Genomic DNA, 19803 nt, shown 5'->3' with positions numbered 1-19803 from the left:
GGACTTATGACTTTGGTTTTTAATATTCAATAATGGAAATTTAGAATATGCCTTTTAAAAATATAATATAAAATCAATACGATAGAAGAAAGAAGACAGCTTTTTTGATAAACAGCTTATACTTTAATCAGATTTAAAATTAGTTACAAAATATTGATACTATATAGCTGGTATATGTGCCTTGTGTTCAGCGGTTGAGCCCATTTCGGTACATTTAAAATGCACACCGACACTATATAGGTACCGCAATAGAGTATAATATAATATTGAAAGAATAATGAATATTAAAATACTTGAAAATCTGTTTGGTTTCAACACGCATTGTCAATATATTGAATAAAACCGCAAATAGAATCACGTGTCGTAATAATTAATGGTTTACGCTACATTAGTCTTAAAGCGGACACCGCGTTATTGTTATTATAATATTAGCTCTACACAATACACGCACCACACACGAAAGGGGCGGGGGGGGAGGGGGGGGGTGTAATAATGAAAATAATAATTCCGTCGAAATGACAAGAGCGGTGGTTGTGGAGCTGTGCGATCTGCTGCCGAAAACGTTTACGGATAAAAAATTTAAAACACAATTTCCCGTGGAAATGGCACCGCGCGCGTTTAGAGATAAAGCGCGTGGCTGATCCTCCACCTCATCCACATAATATTATAGACTCTTACATCCCGCACTCTAGATGTGGCGAAGTACACAATATGTTCGGGGGGGGGGTCGCGAGTGCCGCATTCAATATACATGAGATTCTAGTTTGTGCAGTGGGGTTGTGTGTGTGCACCCCATACCTGCCTATGTGTGTGTGCGTACTGCATACACGTTTGTGTATATATAATCGGCGATGCTGGGGGGGGGGGGGTAGGGAGGATGGGGCGACGCGACAGCAGAAGATATAGTCATTCTCTCTCATATAATGGAGATTTAATAAAACGTCTTGGAAGCGAATTTCTGTTTTCCAATAAGTGTACGTACATACATACACATACATAATAAAACCGGCCCGCAGATTTAAGCGCCGCTGGCGGAATGCACCCCAAGAGCTCGTGCGCGGCTTTATTCGCCAAAGACCGCACGCGAGAAGACCCTGTAATATTATATTACATGTTATCATATACCTATAGCTACCACCGTCGCAGCCGTCGCCGTCACCATATATGTTGACAAGAGGGGTTGTCCGTGAAATTACAACTGCTGCAACTGCTACAAACTACTAATAAGGTACTACTACTACGACTTTATTATCATTGCTATATATATTTGATATGCACCGGCGCAAGAGGAACCTGCAAGATGCGCACACACGCGACCGGAAGTCGCGGCAGACACCGAAAACCGTCTACAACAGAACCGGAAACGATTGGAGGGATGGCGCGGACGATGTGCGTGTGCGAAAAATTTAATTTCGATTTACCGCCTTTTGCTGGCTTTCGTATACTCTGCGCGCGTGCACGAAATACGCGTACTGCGTCGGACACACGCGCTGCAGCTTTAATACGCTTCAAACATCAACAACAACATATTATTTTTTACTGGGTAATCATCGTACGCGTAAAGTGGCAGGACGTATGTAACAGCAATATTATTTCAGGCTGAACAAAAATGCGACGGAATATTCATCTGAAAAAATAAATTGTCAAAAACACACGAAGGCGGTATTAAAATATTCTGAAAGAATTCGTTCAAATACGTGTGGGTTATATTATTATTACAGCTCATTCAATCACATCAATCTACTGCTGTCTGTTCGGTCGGTAGTTAAAAAAAAATATAAATAAATAAAGAGAAACAAAAAAGTAAAATGGATAATGGTTTTGGTATTTAAGGCAGCCAAAAGTAAATCTTTGAATATTGCCTTAACCTGTCATATTTGCAAAAAGTGCGATGATTTATTCTTTTTATTACGTTCGAGGAACTCTGCAGCAGTGGGAATGATAAATATTAAAATGAACTTTTTCCCAAGGGCAAACGCATTCCCGTGTAGTGCACCGTAAGACGCGTTTTAAATAAACTTGTTGTGAAGTATTTGACGTGTAACGCGTGTAATTAAAACAACTTAGAAGTTTAACACGAATGTTTGACTAATTCGACCAAATCCTACGTTATTACTTACAGTAAAACGTGACCGTGTACATATAGGCTGTTGCCAGTTTATAATATAGTGTACGCATGTAGGTAATGAATTCACAATTATTCACACAGTGGCTTTGGAAAAGCGCATTTCGAAAGGTTCGATATATAAGACATACACCGAAATTATAAAAATGCGTCAGTCCATTTTGTTGATGTATCCAAAATACTTTTTATTGTAAAATAAAATAGCGGGTATCACATGAATAGGTACCACATTCGTTGTGGTATTTCTGGTTACGTATTTATTATATATACATTGTCTATTTTAGATGTGCATTCGTGGGTTTTTTAATTATATTTGAATACCAAACGCTAGTTAGAGCTTTCGGGATTAGGTATCAATAATAATAAGGGCTTTTAATTCGGTATTGACTCGACAAACCGTACTTCGACCGGTAAGCGTATAAAGACTATAAGCCAATCGTCTGCTTCTTTGGTGCATAATATATAAAGTGAATAAATCAATCGTCCTATTACAGACGGTCCATGAGTAAACTATAGACATTTACGTATCCTGAAACCATTTGCGTGTCTCGATCAAAGGATCGGTTGTGTTTCGATGGACGGACGCAGAGTATACTCTAGACGATGGAGGACGTTGACCGGAAATGTAGCAAACGGTCTTGTATATACCATATACGCTAGGTGGTGCATCTCTGGTTAGGCATTTGGTCGTGTTTAATCCGTCTATAGTTCGTATTGGAACTAGGAAATCGTCACGATTTAAAAAAAAAAGCAGTAATTCAAAGACTGAGCGTATTATATTTAAAAAATATCACAAAATCCTACGGACTAATAATATATTATGAGTGACAGACTAAACTGGACGGCCGGTTATTACCCACTGTCTCTCCGGGGAGGGAACATAAAAATGATAATAACTTTTGACTGAACAAACTTACACCTCAGCACTTGCACGTCACTCGTACGAGTGTTATAATATAATAATATTATGTTGTTTCCCGCCCACACCATAGTTGCGATATGCCGATATCGCACGTCGTCATTGTAGGTACCTATACTACCTACCACGAAAATCCCGTCTCGTCGCCTATCTGCGAACTATAAAATTATAATATGCTGACCCAAAATAATTCTGAACACTTAAACGCCACAATTAAAATCACCCACCGTGCCACCGATTCAATTAGCATCCGTCCTCGACGACTTCGCCTCTACCCACTCGAACCACAGAGTGCGTGCGCGCGTTCCCCATTACACACGCTTATTATTATTTTTATTGTATAGGTACACATTGTTTCCCCTCCATGAACTACCCCCATCACCCACCATTCTTGTCCTTGGAGACGGCCGATTTGTTTTTCTGGGTACACATCCACCGTGGCAGAGGCGGCGAAAACGAGTGTTTTAATTAGATCCGCCGCTATTCTTGTATACACAATTTTCGCTCGAGACATGGGCAGACCGCACCGCACCTCGGCAGTCTCTTAGTCTCGCCTCATCCCTCCTTACATTATTATCCATAAACAAAAGAGAAAACTGCGGTGTCGGCCATAATATATTATAATATAGACGTATAAATATATTTATATATATAATGTATACGGGACTTCAGACGAGCACCAATTAACCGGGAAAAAGACGGCGAAATTAATAAACATATTATTAATTTCTCATGTCACGGATGCGGCGGCGGTCCCGTCGTTGGCTCGAGTAGATATTTCATTTCTTCTTTCGGCGGTGCTTTTATTTTTAATTCCTCCCCTTTTTATCGCAGTTTTTTATTAATTTCCACGAATAAAAATAATAATGTAATTTATAAATACTGGTATAATACCTATATAATAAGTAGGTAGGTACAGAACAAAAACATACTGTTACGCAGACACTGCACAGTTTGGGTGGTTGTGTGGCAGCAGGAACGACGACGATTCAGGGTAAAATAAAGAGGTTAAAATTCCATTGAGTCGACCGTTGCCGAGCATTAAAAAAAGTTTCGTCGCCACTTGGCGTATGCTATTTTTTGTATGTATTTTGATTCTTCGAACGACAACGATATAAAACGTTTATCTATCCGATTTGCATGACTATAAAAATAATAATTGTTACTATCATAACAATGATATAATACCCTATAGGCAGCGATGTTTCCAAAAAAACTTGTTTATAATCATACCAAATCGACCTGAAAACGTGAAAGTTTTTTCATGGTTATATTATGAAGCGGAGAGGTGCAGTTGTTAATGATTACAAATAAAATTGAAATCCAATTATTTTTCTATATGAAGTTCATGAAAATCGATAAAATATATTATACTTTTCAAAGCAGACTCATTCTATTATTTTCTGAATTCCAAAGTCGATCAGACGAGATTCGATGTTACCATCGGTTCAGATTTGTTTCAACAGTTTAACAACTTCTTTATTCGCAAATTGCTCTAGACGCAGTGCACCAATGGTTTTTTTTTTAAAAATTTCGAGAGTATAATACATTAATACGTACTGCAGTGTACCCGCTAAGGACTGTATGTGATTAGGCCTGGTGGAGGAGAATGTGTGCCAACTTTCACGATGTTATCAGTTACGGCGGCGGCATTTGAGAGTCCACACAGAGATACATACACGTTATATAGGTATATACTTTTGTCACTCGACACCCACGTGAAGTTTTTGGCTACCCCGGACTGCGATCCTGCCAGTGATAATATTGTACGGATTTCGGTGTGAATCCACGTATTGTACCTGTGGATTTAATGTGGTCTTTGTCTTGTGCGAACTCCTTTTACCGACCATCGACAAAATCATCGCTGTATTATATTATATAATAGACAATCGTTTTTATTTTATGTTTTCCAGATTTCGGTTCGTCAAACGTCAAAACGATTATTTAGGATCGTCCGTGAAATATAATATCTAATACACATTATAGAAAATATCAACACGATAGATACAACGTGTTGGTTTAGGATTTAAATCCCTAAAATATAAAATATATGTTCTTAAATTTATACTATAGCTGTAGCTTAGTAAATATAAAATTTTAGATAAATTTCTGTTTTCTTTTTCTGTACTGAAATGTATTACAATGTATCGGATAAATGATCACATTAATTAACATCTTATTGTATTTTGTAGGTTTGGTTTGGTTCGTTTTTTAAATATTAATATTAATTTAACATGTACTATACTATACTATAAACTAAAAACTAATAAGATATTCAAACTCCATGACTCGATCTATTATTAATTTGAATGAATAAAAATTCTAACATTTAAACTTTTTTAAACGAAGATCACCATCATTATATAATTTATGTTGATAATTACAAGATGTATAAGCACTAAATTTGTTACAAACCTTCACTTCATCTTATTTAACGAAAAAACTTTTAGATACTTAAGACAAATTAAACATTTCTTCCCATTTTGCTCAAAAATATAGGTACCTAAAATGAGCTAACTAAAGTAAGTTATTTCTGAATTCCTCTATGAAATCACATTTTCCAATTTTTATTGAAAAATATGAATTTAAACTGATAACTTGGTATTAATTTAATGTTTATATCATACCTGCTAGACAAACCTATTTTAATAATACAGTAATACACTTTTGGATTTTATTAAAAAATGTTTTTTTTATTATATTTCATATTATTTATGTTTATTAATTGAAAATTTTATGAAAGTTGTACATTTATAAAACAATCTCATAATTGACAAAAACTTTTATAAGATCATGCAAATGTGCGTGTTGTAGATGGATACAACATAACTGTACTTAATGTGTATCATCAACAATATTATAACAAACATTTAATTTCTAATCAGAAAATGTATATTATATGAAAATGATTTGAGCGTTAGTATATACGAATGAATTCAATAATAGTGACATCATCATCGTTATTATTATTGTAAACTGTATTATATTTTTACGATCCAAAATACAAATAAGTGTATAGTGTAAAAGTTAAATCGATATTTTATATGGTTGTATTAACTTGGTTATTACCTACGATACAGTCTCATAAAGTTTCGGTGCTCGTCCGTATCCATGTCATAATGGTAAACCGCAACTAGTGGCATATTTGTCACACTTTTCAGGGAAGGAAGGGGAGGGGGGGGGGGTGATAAGTTATTTTTCTCCACCTAGTCCTTATTGCCGCTGTTCACGAAACAAATATAAAATACCTACACGCAATATAATATGCGAATTTTATAAATTTGTTTTTCTCCTATAACTATGTCTATATAAAAGCGTGTACAAGTATAGGTACAACAGACGTATAATAATATTATGTTTATGTACTCAATCAAATGCAATCACATAAATACAAAATAAAAAACTTATTATAAAAAAAAACCATGAACTGTACACAAATTTTAATTTTAAAATAATTTCGTTTTCGTTGAAAGTTCGAGACTTCTAGCGAAATCAGTGAAAACAGTGTACGAAATAATTTATATTTTATTATTACATAAACATAATAATTTGAAACGTGGGTATGTAAGTATATAAGAACAATAGCTCATTAATAACCCAATAATAAGTAAAAACACTTTTAAACACGTTTGACATTTGATTACTTTCAGCAAACAGTTGGGTAGCAGATACATTAGTCTTCGTGACTTCAAACGGTCTAAACTCGAAGAAACAAGATAAATGACTAAAATCTGAGTACTGATAATACTAATAAATAACAATAAACGAGTGTTTTGAATTCCTGAACGCATTTGGGTGTAAAGCTTAGTATATAATTGCTAATTTAAGTCATTGTAATTTTAGTCTACTGTTATTTCAGGCATTTATTAAACTTAGTAATATATTTAAATAATGTATTCTAAAAATGAACAAATCGTTAAAATCAGGGTTTATGCTCTGAATAAAATCGTATAAATTATTTTCAAAGTGTAATTTTAAAACCTGTTTATTGTTTATACATTCGGAACACTATTACAAGAAAAAAATTATTTCCAAAAATAGTTGTCCTAATACTTTTTATTCAAAAAAATACAAAATTCTAACAAGTTAACAAGTAAATTGTATGTATTAAAAGCTTTATTTTTCATAAATTATGTAATTATATTAATTATAATATCATTAAAAATGACTACCTATTCAATAAAAGTACCAAGGTTTATATATTGAAGGTGGATAAATTATATACCTAATTTCACTAAGCTCGATATAGAACATTATTGTAAATACATTATTGCCAATTTGTTATTAAACATGAACATTCAATACCTAAAATATTTTCATTAACTAATTTATTGCACTTTTTATATTATATTATAAATTAATACCTATTCGGTTTTAATTTTTTTTTAGATAATTTATTACGAGTAGTAGGTATATCAGCCATAAGTTGTATAAATATATACTAATAGTTTTATTCTTGATGAATAATTGTATGTTCGTTGAGAATAGAAATTGTTATAAATAAAATATCTATTATATCTTTCAATTGCATATATTTTTAATTATTATATAATTTATCAAAACATTTAAGCAGTTGACACTTTGTTCCTTTATCATAACCTAATGTTGTTGGTCTTGTTAGTCAAACAAATTGACGTTGACCTAATAGTGTAAATTATATTTAGATACAATTCAGAATAATATGTTCTGCTCATTATAATAATTGTAAACATGTAAAAGGAATCCATTTAGAAAATATAAGAAAAATGATTTATTAGATTATAGTTGAACAAAATGTTCAACCATATTGTAAGTTTCCTATAAGAAATGTAATAGTAGCTATGTACTCACGAAAATAAACAATATTATAGACATTATAGTACAGCAATATTGTACAAGTATACTTAAATCAACACAAATAGCAACAACTTAAGTACTTACCAATAATTATTAATTATATTATATCAAACCGATACAAAAATACCATTAAGTAACAACACTATAAAATATGTTCATTTTATCGATATTTCTGAATTTTAATAAATAAACTAGAAATGCATAAAATGTACTATTTCAAAATTAATATCATAAACTAATAATTTAATACAAGTGTCCTTATAAATCATAATATAAATTCATACCCGATCCAAAACTGTGGTGTAGGTACTTAATTAGTTCAAAATCAAGATTATATGATTAACTTGTAGATTCCTGAATTTTCTAATAAATGTATTGAATGTTTTACTTTTATTTAAGTTATAAATGTAGTTTTAATAGTTATCTGGTATATTTAAGTTAATTCAAATACATATTATAGTAAATAAATACATTTTGTTTCACTAAAGAGAAAATAATTAAGAGGTAAAAAACAAGTTAAGTCACAAAATAAATAAAACGCTAATTTGTTTAAATTTAAATTTTTCTATTATTTGTATTAAATAATAATAATTAATCTATCTAAATTTAAAATATCAATTAATATTATGTAAACAAATCTGAAGAAACGCATTTATATATTTAAACAAAATATATTGATAATGTAATACATTTTGTTCCGAAAGTAAAATTTTGAATATGATTGGTTTCACAGCTTATAAAATAACAGTTATTAAAATTGTGTTCTTAAGAACAAAGGTTTTAAAGGTCTAATGTAATATTAAACATATATTTCAAGTTTAAATTAGATGTATTTCAATTTAATTCCAATATTATATAGTGTAGTGGTGTGGTACATATTGTCACAATACTTGTTGAGCTTGAACATTATAATGCTATAGCTGAATTTATTATACATCTATAATTTTCCAAAATAAGCGAATCAAATAGAACACCATCATCGTCGTCGCGATGAACATCTAAATTCTCGAAGAACGGAAAAACCAAGAAACTGAAAACCCGTGATCGACAAGACCCTGTGTCCAACACACACACTCACACACGCACACACACACACACAACACATATAATAGCTACTGCACGAAAAATATACCATAAATCTTAATATTAAATATATAGTGTTATGTATGGTACCTAATATTATATTTATATTATTATAATATTATTCTCACTTCGACGGCGACGACGGTAGATACGGTAGGTAGTAGTATAGCTGTCGTAGCAGAGTTGCGTCCACGGTCGCTGTCGGTTACGGACGTGACACGCGGTGGTAGTAGCCGACCATGGCGCGCGCGGTCTCCTATACCGGTAGCAGCCGAAGCGCGGGCGACGGCCCGGAGAGATTTCGAGCGAAAAATTAATTCGAAAACGATCGTTTCTCGTTCTCAAAAAACCGGACGGGTTATGGAGACGGGCATCGTGTCGAGGGAGAACTGTGTCACCACCTGAAGGCGGTGGGGCGGTGCGTACCTTTATAATATGATCAGCTCCCCCAAACGGGCGCCGAGAAAAAGACTTACCGCGTGTTCGGTATTTTTTGAATTTTTTTTCGAAAACCGTTTTACAATAATTTTTTTACGATTTTCGCGCGTGCGAGACGTCGTGTTCCGACAAGCCCGGTCGTTACGTCTGGCGGATGCGTTGTCGCGAAACGGCGTGCGGTACGTAACTGTTCGCGGCGTGTGCGCGGGCTACCGACTCACGCGGCCGAACTATACCGCGGAGGGTTGTTTAGCTCCCGAGTGGCGGCGCTCAAGTCACACGACCCCTCTATCATTGTCCGTCTGGATAAACGGACTGAAAAAACCCCATGTTTCTTATACACATATATATATATATTGTATTTATGTAATGTGTATATATAAATTCGTACGTATGGCCCGTGTCAATCGGAATTGTTAAAAAAAAAAAAAAAAGTGGCACCCTCACCAAGACGATTATATGTATATATATTGTTATACGCTCTACTAAGCCTATCGTTTTTTTTTTTTCGAATCGCCTGTCAACAGTCTGTTATTTTTATAACGAATCGACAAATGTGAACATCGTGTTTTTATCGTCTATTTGTGTATATATTTTAATGTTGAACTATATTATAATATATACTTTATAGGTATACATGGATCCGATAACATCGAGACCGACAACTATGAAGAAATAATCATTTGAAGATTCGTCGGGTAACGATCGGATGCTCGATTTGTTTTATTTAGGTACACTCAATAGTATGATGTTGTGATTTTATACACCCTTATTTAAAAGAGTTTATTCCGAATGTTTTCATTTTTATAGAGTGTAGATATTTCATATATTATACTCAACTGCAGTCTAATCTTAACTATACGAGGCAAGGGTTACATACTACAACCCGTGGCACGCCATCTCTTTATTTCAGTTCCGAGAACAGATTTTAAGCATAGAATGTATACATATATTATACGTTATAGTAATATTATATTTACCCTGATATAAGATATTTAATTATTTATCTGTTGTGTTTGAAGTAATAATGGCATTTTATGTTTAAATATTACAAATGTCTGTAGAAAAAAAATCAACAAATATATATCATTCATATTATATTGTTATTTGTTTACACAATATGATTCAGGAAAAAATACAGGTTGCTGCTCTATACATTTAACTATTAAATTGTATTAATATTGGAGTACCTCGTTTAATTAACCTCAAAACATAACATGGCAAACACGTAAATCAGCTTGTACTTTATAATAATTAGTATACCTACTATAATGAAATAACATTTTTGATTTCAACAAAAATATATAATTATTCTAATATTATTGTAAATTTTGTGTTGAAGACGAGTCTTTATTTTATATTTTAACTTTTGTAAATCCGTTTTATTTAAGCTCTTACCAATATAGTACAATGGTTTATTATATAATACAATTTAAATAAAGCTAAGACAAATATGTAGGTACACAAATAGAAAATTATAAATGTACATCAGTGTAACAGTACGATAAGAAATTTTAATAGAAATACCAGTCTCCAGAATTAAAGAGTTTATGTAATTAATTACATGTTCAGTATCAAGTTGATACTTACACCGAATACAAGATATAGAATGGTTGAAAATTGTATGAATTTAAAAGGTCGAATAGAGTAGTGCGCTGGAAAGAAAGGAAAGTTCAACCGAAGAGTATACGACGAGACATAAAGGAGACATTTTCGTTGATCGCGAACCAACGAGCTATTGTTATATGAATTTCTAATTTAGTAAAATAAATTCAATTTCATGTTATTCACAACGTTTATGCTGAATCCATTTCAATAAACTTTAAATAATAACATTTAAAACTGTTTTGTCTGTAAATTATACATGGTGTTACTATTGCGACACACAGATACATTTCATAGAAGAAAATACTTTTCGAAATAAATATCTAATATTAAATGCATTGTTAAAATAATAACTACTCTGTGTATTTACTATCAATATAACTCGAAGATAGTTTAAACAAAATGTGTAGCTCAAGAATTCTATTAATACGTATAACTTTTTAAATTTAATACATTATGATTAATATAAATTATAACGTAACCTCATTTTTTCTTTATCAAATAAATTCAACGGAAAATATGAATTATTGTATTATTGTATATAAATTAACAATTGAAAAAAATTAAATAAGAATCCTAAGTAGAAAATGGAGTAGAGTTTTTATTGGCATAAGACACTAAAGACAATTTTTTAATGAATGTACCCAGTGTCATCAATTCATCAACATTCCATGTATTGAATGATTCTGCGAATGTTCTAAAGTACTAATTGTATGTAATATAATGTATACGTTACCATTATTTTTAGTTTATATTATATTATAATATGTTAAATCCAAAAAACAAAAATGTTAATACTATATTCAATAAAATATTAATTTACAAAGTTGCTTATTTAGTATTGTGTTAAATTTGTTTATTGTGCGTAATTTGTAACAAATAAACATTTTATATTAAATAAATAAATTATTATAAGAATGAGCTTGCCATAATGTTTTGATTATAAATGAAATACAAATACACTATTAAACAACATTACAGTATTACATCATAATCCATTTAGGTTTTAATAGTATTAACAACACAACCGAAATGCACGCGGAAATAGATAATGGACTATCCCGGTGGGATTCGTGGACCAAATGAGAATATCCGTTATTCCGTTCTTTCGTTCTAAACTACGTAGAAACGTTATCAAAGGTATTACAGTCAATATTGCACATTATCATTATACTGATAACATAAAACGTAGGTACGACCCCGGAAGTTACCCATTTGACACCCCGTGAATACATTTATTGAACCGACAAACAGTTCCCGGAAACATCTTTGGATTTCAATCATTTATAATTACCAACGATTAATTTCTTGCCAGGACCAAAGTCAAAAGAGATTAACATTTTAACTTTTCAGATTCCCTACGTTTATAGGCTACTTAAACAAATATATGTGTTAATATCACAGTACCTACGTAATAAATATGTATTAACAATTTATGGTTTCTATATAATTTTTTCGAGGATAATTTATAATTAATAATACCATTTTTATAAAGTTATTTAAATATTATATTATGGAAAAGTCCCAAAGTATACAATTCGTAGAGAATTAATTAAACTTTGATTTACTAGAAGACGAAGACAGGTCCAACGCGTTGAATTTATGTAATTGCATTACATACTTATATTATAGATAACGAAGAAACCCTCATTGGACATTTATACGAAATAAATATAATTCATACAAATTAATCGACAGAGTTCGTTTAGAAAACCTTACAATACAATTATAACTTACAGTAAAATAATATTATTTCCCAACATTTTTTTTAACGATTCAATGTGGGGGAGTATCAGATAATGTATACAGTATACTCAATAACCTGGTTTAGATTGAGCATAAATATTCAGTTATTTAAAAAATATCAATGTAATTTCCAGACTTTTACATACTTACAATAAAGATTATGAATTACCAATGAAATTATTATGTTATTTAAAAATTTTAGTAACATATTATGAGTCTGTACTCTAATAATCTGGTTACATGTTATGTATTTAAGCAAATTGTATTTAAATGTATGTTTAAGTGATTAATTTAAAATGTCATACTATTAAATTATATCTCATTAATAATTACAATAAGTTCTCCTAAAGTACATTTTATAATTTTGGTTGTACCTACTTATAATATTATCCTTACTCTATAATATGTTTTAAACAAATATCAGATTGATCATATCATTCAAATCAAATCTTATTAATTTCATACTTTCATTTTTCAAATATAAATACCTATTTAATATTAATTTATTTTCAAACTTTAAAAATGAAGACTAGAATTTACTTTTGATTTATCGTTAAGAGCCATTTGTAAAAATATGATAGGTACTCACCATCAATATTGGAATACATTTTTCTCTTTATATTTAAAAATTGTTTAATCAGCATAAACGTTAACATAAAGTTAACTGTTATAGTATTATGTACTTACACGAGATATCGTTTTGCTCTGCTAAGCGTGTGAAAAACAAAGATAAGAAATGTAAATGTTGGGATCGTTTCAGTTAAACTACCGTCATAAATGTTTTCAGTGGACCATTTGAATTTGATGATAATTTGAGTTTGCAAACACTAAACACTCGTTATATGTAAACGTAAGTATGTATTATATTTACCTCCAACCCAACCTTGGCGATATTTTTTAGATTCATTGCTGTTATTTAGTATTTTTGTGTGTAGCCGTACAGGGGTTATTTATATTGTTTTTTATAAAACATAACGAATTTTCCTCATAAATATAATTGAAAGATTACTATCTTAAAAGTTAAAGGTGTATATATTCAATTTTTTAGTTTCAAAATGACAAACCTAGTAAAAGTACTATTATGGCACCAAAAATTATCACTCAACAACAAATTTTTTCAAAATAATTTAATGAACGTTGTAAAAAAAATATTTTAAACAGAGACCAAATAGTATCCTTGCATAGTTATTTCAGTTTATTTGATATTGTGTTCTAAAAATTTAGAAAATTAAACAAATTAATTTAATACGAGTGTTGAAAGTATTCAAATTATACCTAATAATTAATCAAGGTATTATTTTAAGCTTAAATATTTTCGTAGTATGTATAAAAATAAAAATGTATAGATACCTACCTAATTAAAAAACCTATTCGAAAAATGTGTCAATATATGTGTGGTGCTAAAATGAAAACAATCAAGTCTCATGATGGAAAACATATCATTAAAGAACACTGCTCAATAGCTGGACATTATCATGGTTCTGATCCTGTATTTGTAGTTGAGGTCAAAAAGTTAAATAAAAAATAAAAATTATCGCACGTAATTCCGATTTACCAACATCAATTCACTTCAAAACAGTATCTAGTTCGGTAAGCAAAGAAAACCTATTTTAGAATATAATATAGTTGTCAATAATTTAAAAAAGTTGCGTAATTAATTAGGAAATATTTAAATTATATTTATGGCTAAGATGTTCATATTTTATAAAAAACATTTTTACGGAAACTTAAAAATATAACTAAAATACTAATATGTATATTTTTATGCAATCATATAGTACAATATTTTGTTATCATGAGATGATAATATTTATAAAATATTTTTAGTCAAATATTCAATATTCAAGCACTTTAAAATATTCACAAAATATTATCATTTCCCAAATACTGTATGGGATGTGTAATACACTATGGGGGATACATTTTTGGTAAAAAAAAAACAAAATATATTTTACTTTTTCAACAATTAAGAATTGTACGATCTTACATATTAAATCCAACTGCTAGTTTAAAGTATGTCCAAAACTCTTTTATCAAGTACAGATTAAATATTCATCCCTCTAGTATTTGCCTTGATGACCGGGAAAAATCAAGAATACGCAAATGTTTTCATCAATTATTAATAAGTATACTGTACACAAAATAATATAAATGTAACAACGAATGCAAATTTAGAAGTTGTGACCATTTTTTAAAAGGTGGCTATTAAATCTATAGATAACATTTTTCCATTTTAAATTCATTCAACAAGTTTATTTACAATTTTCTCAAAACATTCATCAAACAATTCAAGAAATTGGGCTTTCAGCAAGAAAAAATGTCTTTTTCTTTCTAATTTTTTTTTAGCAGTATCTAGAATTTAATTTACTTTCCATACATTTACCAGCTATGGCATTTTTCCCTGTTAGTAATGTATATATATATATATATATATAATAGGTATATTGTTTAACGTATATATTATATAAATAAAAAATATTAAAGAAAAATTAAATATATATTGTTAGATATGGATTATTTTATTGTAATCTCTTGGTTAGGTTCAAGAAATACTGATTATTTTAAAAAACACTTTTTGGAGATACTAACGAGAGGAAAACCTAGACGAGACAATAATTACAACCCACCAATCTTCCCTCCAGAAATGTGGTCAGTGTCAGAACGATTAATCCGAGATTTGCATAGAATAACAAATACGATAAAAACAGAAAGATAAGTAGAATGCATAAATGCATGCATTTTTCTAATTGTATTTGTTTTTGTTTGCATAAATATTCATACAAAAATATTGCGAAAGTATCAAAATGAAACTGAAGTGACAATAGAGATATTAGTTTGTGGACAATGAACGAAAAAAACGAAGAAAATAAATTATAGAATCAAATTCAAGATTGAAATCAATTCATGCATAATATATTGTTCTTTTAAACGAAAATTACAATAAATTAAAATATTTACGTGCCAATCACCCACCATTTAAATCTGTAATGTAGGTATAACTTTTATGAATGACAAAATGTTTAATATTTTTTTATTTAAGTTTAAATTCGTTAAATCCTAATGTTGAGGTTCTTAAGGTTGACAAAAATACAAATATTTTTTTAATATTTTTATATTTTGAACACTCGATCTCTCGTACACAAAACATTTCTAACATAATAATATGACCATTCGGTCAGTTTGCATTCGAACACAATATGACCTCCGGACAGACCCTATAATATTCGAACTGGTAACTGTCGCCCGAAGTAATTGTCTCGGTATAATTTTAATAATAATATGTAACTCGGAGGAAATTAATACGCAGCTACCCATACGTCTATCGTCCACGACGTGCGGTGAAAGGTGACTTTGTATAAACACAATATTTAAAACTCGAATGTGTCACTCACACAAGTAAACATAGTGCACAATTGTATAGGTACTCCGTCCGTAATACGAACCCACGAAATCGGATAACGTATTTGTCGACATTCGATTATTGTTTGTGTGAAACAATGCTCGTGAGATGATACACGCACGTCGTACATATTATGTTTTCCGTTTAACCGCGTCAAGAGTATAAGAACGATATCATGACGGCTGTTATTAAATTATATTATCCACAAATGGGTTAGAAAACGTCACATCGGATTAGCCTCCTTCCCGAATGCAGCGCAGCGTCTCAATGAGTATAGCAGTCACAATATTATACCTTTCGTGCATGGTATTTAATATATATATAAACTGGTCATAATACTGACGGGTAAAAGTTCGTTGGATTAAGTTGACACTCGTGTTAGAGCCTTTTGATCCTGGACGGGAACGGTCACAACGGCCGTCGTTCTCAACACTGTGAGTTGAAATCCCGTTGTTTAAAATAATATATTTTATCAATTTCCGCCAGTGATCCCAAAAAATGAACACTTCCGCTTGGTAAATCCCGTGTTTCCCTTAACGCGTATGTATATATTTTTTAAATATTGTTTCGACGAGATAAAAAAAAAAACGTACGAACAAACAAGGTACCTACCTATATAGTTTCAACACTACCCTAGATTATTATAATATCGTTGGTTGTGATATTTTTACACGTGTGTTATTATTAAACAGGTTGATCGTTTTTTAACGTGAAAACGTCCCTACTATCTCGGTGAACTCAAAAAGTTCCTAACGCTCCTCTGTTTAAAAAGTCCATAATACACGACACACATAATACGTTATGTACTATAATCTTGTAATCCAGACATATTTACTTTTCTTTTTCCTCACACACTCAATACCTTCTACATACCATACACATATTATATTTTTCAGAAATGGTATATCTGATAATATTGTGATTTATTTTACAAGCAAAATGCTACACGAATAGCGTTTTAAATATATTAACGGTGAATTTTCATACTACACGATCTTACTTATCCACTGTGTAACGTATATTTTACAATACTACCACGTGCGTTATCATTATTTTTCAATATTATTATTTAGACTTTTTAAACATATAGAAATAATTATAGTACCTACCTACCGCAACCGCATGCAGTACAATACCATATAATTATTACACATACAATAAAGTTTTACATTACATATACAAAACAATATCCACCATTGAAATGTCAACGTTAAAAATATATAATAGATATATGTATGCGTATTGTTTTCATTGAAAAGATGCGCATATATTCATGTAATATAATATAGCATTAGAAAATAAATTACTGTTTCCTTGAAATTAATAAATAAATAATTATCTTATCGTGATTTGTGAATTAACAAAAAAAATCCACAACACGCTAATACTACGAACAATAATACCTATCAGAAAAATTAACTTAGTAGTCCATCTACATTCTACAACACCATGTGAATATAGGTATTTTGATTATAATTTTACGATAAGAATGCATTGGAATATATTTGCCTTATGATTATAATAATATCGAAATAACAACTATCCAGCTAAGTTTAGTAATAAATGGTACTCCCCCCCATTTTTTTACTGAATCAATATCCATGAAAGATCCTTTTTCAAAATTGAAATTTCCGAACGGCCCTGTTTCCGAATGTCAATAAACTCAAAACACTTTTTCAAAAGTGTTAAAATAAAAATTAAAATAAATTTCAATTAAGTAAAAAATATTCATTGTAAATTTACAAAACAATACTATACTCAGAAATTCAAACTCCTGGTAAATGTCAAAATGAGTAGCAATGGACATAATCGTCCTTTGAAAATCCTGCCATTTACTTTTTGGCTGAGCTCATACATTTTGTCCTAGACTCAGTTCTGCGATCATTATCTCTGCACCAGCTTGCACCTTTTGGAATCCAGTAAGAGCAAAGTAAAAGTCAGGTTGATGCTTACTAATATTGAACTGAAAGCAATTAAGCCACCTCTCGCTCACATTATTAGTCTTATGCAAACCAATAAGAACTATTTTGTGCGGATTTTAAATTACTGGTAACGTGAAAGTATCTCGAGCTGGCACCCCAAAAACATAATACTTTTCAAAATTACCAAAAATTGTCAGAAGATCTTGAGGTGCATCATTCTCCAAAAGCAAGAAAATTCCATGGACCTGTCGTCAAAGGCACGAATGCCAATGATATCATCATATGAATATAGATTTTCAATAAACAATCATCAGATCGTTGTATGCTGCTTGAAGTCCGGCAGACTGGATTTATCGACAAACTCACTGGTCAAGATTAAAAAGTACCTAACAATTGAGAGGTGGTTTTGGAAAAACTTCTTCGTAGGTTCATATCAGTCGTGATGTTAGTCGGTGCACAAGCGTCCTGTACTTGTCAAAATAATATTGTACTGCTATAAGGTCAGTGGTATACTGAACAGTTTTGCAAAAACAGTGCATTGTGCGTACATAAATCACACAGCAGCAGCTATGTAATGAACACCACGCTGCTTGCATCAAGTTCTATTAACAAGTAATATTTGAGCAGGTTTTCGCTATGGCTGGTACTCAGCCTACCAATTTAACAAATATTTGATGATATCTACCTCATACTCAGGTTAGGAACATGGTCGTGATCGTCCAACAATCCATACGAAATAATCTTTATTTTCATAAATATTAAACGCAGTAATAATTTATTATCACTTAGCATTTTTTTTGACGTTATGTTGGGGACTCCCATGTTATGGCATTGACTAGTAATTTAGACCACGTATAAATAAACTACCAAGGTTTTGTCCCAGCGAACATTAAAAATTCAGCCATGATAATGAAATAAAATAAATAAACAAATTCCAACTGACAGCTAACTGACAAACAACCTTAGCTGTGGAGTAAATAGTGTTACATTCGTTTACTCTATGTATTTACACTTAGTGTGAATTTTATTTGAATTTTTTTCATTTCAGAAACAATAACCGTCGAGGAAAAGGCTTTCAGAATAAATATTTTTTATCGGATTGATGGTCTTTTGGTGAAAATACAATTGGCGAAAAAGGTCATACGAGAATTTCGATTCATGCGAAATACGATGAATCGTGATATGTTATCCTGAGAATGGACCGACGACATTTGTGTAATACAAACTGATTCTTATTTGATTACCGTTAGGTTTTCGTTGAATCGAAAATATAGTTACAATTCTTTTATAATATTATTGTACGTACCTACAACACTAGACATGTTTCAAATGTCAATCAGTTAAGCACTCGACCAAGCGCTTTCTAGAATCCTTAAGAATATCATAAATCCTGGTGGTGCTTTTAAAATCGTTATAGTATTGACCTGATTACGTGTATCCATTAACTTATACTATTAAGGATAATACGAGGAATTTCGGTCAAACTGAGGTTACGTCAATTTTTCTATACGATATAATGCATTGACATTCAGTTCAGTGTCACGATGGGGGTATATTGAACCACGTGATGCACAAAAATTGTTATAGGGATATAACAAATTAACATGTGAGTGTGATAAAGAAAGTCTGAGCTACTACTGATGCAGATAGCGTGATTTGGGCCATGTACCAATTTGGGCAGGGAAGGGCAGAAGTTACCGAGGAAATTGCGTACCCCGTCACCGTCCCA

At 31.1% G+C, this 19803-nt stretch overlaps 1 protein-coding gene and 1 pseudogene across 2 annotated transcripts in view; both read right to left on the bottom strand.

The window, feature by feature from the left end:
* LOC132942430 (discoidin domain-containing receptor 2-like) overlaps positions 1 to 19803 on the bottom strand; it is a 178660-nt gene that overhangs the window by 157408 nt on the left and 1449 nt on the right. The window contains exon 1 of one of the 2 annotated variants that reach the window (XM_061010786.1): positions 9092 to 9630. The exons of the other annotated variant lie outside the window; for it this stretch is intronic. The gene's annotated coding sequence lies outside the window, so the exon portion shown is untranslated. Of the gene's footprint in view, positions 1 to 9091; positions 9631 to 19803 lie in introns of those variants that run through there. 2 annotated transcript variants of the gene reach the window in all.
* On the bottom strand, positions 11990 to 18896 carry LOC132943593 (uncharacterized; annotated as a pseudogene).

The sequence above is a fragment of the Metopolophium dirhodum genome, chromosome 4 (genome assembly GCF_019925205.1).
Source record: "Metopolophium dirhodum isolate CAU chromosome 4, ASM1992520v1, whole genome shotgun sequence".
In the NCBI taxonomy this organism is placed as follows: domain Eukaryota; kingdom Metazoa; phylum Arthropoda; class Insecta; order Hemiptera; family Aphididae; genus Metopolophium; species Metopolophium dirhodum.
This window is presented reverse-complemented; position numbering and strand designations above follow the sequence as displayed.